At 36.1% G+C, this 2,374-nt stretch overlaps 1 protein-coding gene across 1 annotated transcript in view; it reads right to left on the bottom strand.

Annotated features, from left to right (window-relative positions):
• The window catches only part of LOC115065605 (zinc finger protein 420-like), a 21,862-nt gene that overhangs the window by 6,235 nt on the left and 13,253 nt on the right, over positions 1-2,374 (bottom strand). The gene's annotated exons all lie outside the window — the stretch shown is intronic.

Genomic DNA, 2,374 nt, shown 5'->3' on the forward strand with positions numbered 1-2,374 from the left:
AAACGCAAAAAACAAAAAACAGATAAAGACACAAAAAAGAGAGAGAGAAAGAAAGAAAGAAAGAAAGAAAGAAAGAAAGAAAGAAAGAAAGAAAGAAAATAATAGTCCAATATCTCTGATGAACATAGATAAAAATTTTCTCAATGCATGTAAAAACACATCATAGTGACCATTATCATCCGGACATCATCCCTCACAGGTAGTGATAGCTCAACACATGTGAATCAACAGAATAATTTACTACATAAACAAATTCAAGGACAGTAATTAAATAACGATCCCAATAAATACTGCTATTTGCAGAGAATTTTACTCTAACTATAAAAGACCTCAAGGACTCTACCAGAAAACAAGTAGAATTGAAAACAGCTTTCAGGGAAATGACAGGATATAAAAGTCAGTGTCTTCCTAGATACTAAAAACAAACATACTGAGAAAGAAAGAAAAATCGGCTATCTACATGTATAAGAATGAAAGTAAATCCAAACAGACTAAGGATCTCAATGCAAGACTAGAAACTCTGAAAGTGCCTGAGAAAAACAGGAGGGCTCTTCAATACAGAAATAACTAAGGTCTTTCCAAACAGGACTCTGGTCACTGAAGAAGTAAGATCAGCAACTAAAGAACTGGACCTCAGGAAAGTAAGAGAGAAAAGACCCTCCTGAACAACAAACAAAACTGTTAATTACACGAAAAGGTGGGCTAAGGGACAGCAGAAGATACTCAGAAGCTATATATCTGACGTGAAAAATCATGAGTAACATTCCTCAAAAAAGTAAATATCAAGAAATCAACATGATCAATTAGTGGGCTCTGAAACTGAACAGATCTCAGAAGAAAATAAACAAGTGGCTGATTTTTTTAAAGTGTGTTATCCTTAATTATCAGGGAAAAGGTAGATTAAAACTACTCTGAGATAGTATCTCACCCTAATTGAAAAAAATCAATCATCAAGAGACCAAATGACAAATTTTGGCAAGTATGTACAGGAAGAACATACTGTAAAGTGAGGGTGGGGCTGTAAACTGCCCACTGTATTCAGTATAGAAATCAGGGCGAAGGATTCTCAAAAACCTGAAACTAAAACATCCACAACTTCCATATGACCCAGCTATATCACTCTTGGAGGTATATATATATATATATATATATATATATATATATATATATATATGCATGCAAACAACTCCATCTCCTACTACAGAGGTACATGCATATCTATGTCATTGCTGTTAATAATAGCTAGGAAATTAAAGCAGCTTACATGTCCACAGAATGATGATAACAAAAATGTCTTAATTATATACACACAATGGACTTTTATTCGAATAAAGGGAAAAATGAAAATGTGCAATTTGTAGGTAAATGGATGAATAAGGTAAATGAAAGCCAGAAGGAAAAATATCTAAGGTTCCCTCTCAAGTGTGGATCTTAGCTTTGGGTTTCAGATTTCTGAGTCTGCTTTAAAGTACCTGGAGAGGACTGGAAGGTAGAGAGTGGCCATTGGAGAGGGGATACCTAAATGAAATGTAATGGTACAATATAAATAATATTACAGCCAGGCAGTTCTGGGAGTAGAAAGATTTAAGTGAGATGTGTAGGGGAATTTCCCCTGATTATCTGACTGACCAATAAAGATGACAAGAAGCCAATCGCTGGGTGAAGATGAGGTGGGCCTTCCGGACTGTGAGAAGAAGAGGGGGTAGCGGGGACACAGGAGGAAGGAATGCCTTTTGAGGTGTGTCAAGGTATTGTAGGCCAGGGTATTGTCAGACCTGCTAGTGGCTTCTGCCACTGGAAGAATTACTAACATAGACTCGCTGATAAATTTAGGACAATAGATTCCACACCCAGCAGTTATATCATTCTGTTGATTTTAAATATGAAGATTGTCTGGTGTTTTCCATCTCAACAATTTAATATCAGTGGACTCAATTCCCCAATAAAAAGGTACGGCTAACAGAACAGATGTGAAAACAGGATCCATCATTTTGCTATATACAAGAAACACATCTCAGCATTCAAGACAGATACTACCTCAGAGTACAGGGCTGGAAAAATTTTCTCAAACAAATGTAACCAAGAAGCAAGCTACAGTAGACATTCTAATGTCTAATAAAATACTTTCAACCAAAATTAAAGAGATAGGGAAGGAGATTTGATGCTTATGAAAGGAAAAGTCCACAAAGATGACAACTTAATTCTGAATGTATGAACACCTATGCCCCAAATGGAAGGGCACCCGTATTTGTAAAAGATACATTTCCAAAGCTTAAATCAACATCAAACCCCACACATTAATAGTGGGAGACTTCCAACAATAAAACAACCTCTGGTGGAATCACCATGCCTGACCTTAAGCTGTACTACAGAG

This window comes from Mus pahari, chromosome 16 (assembly GCF_900095145.1).
Source record: "Mus pahari chromosome 16, PAHARI_EIJ_v1.1, whole genome shotgun sequence".
In the NCBI taxonomy this organism is placed as follows: domain Eukaryota; kingdom Metazoa; phylum Chordata; class Mammalia; order Rodentia; family Muridae; genus Mus; species Mus pahari.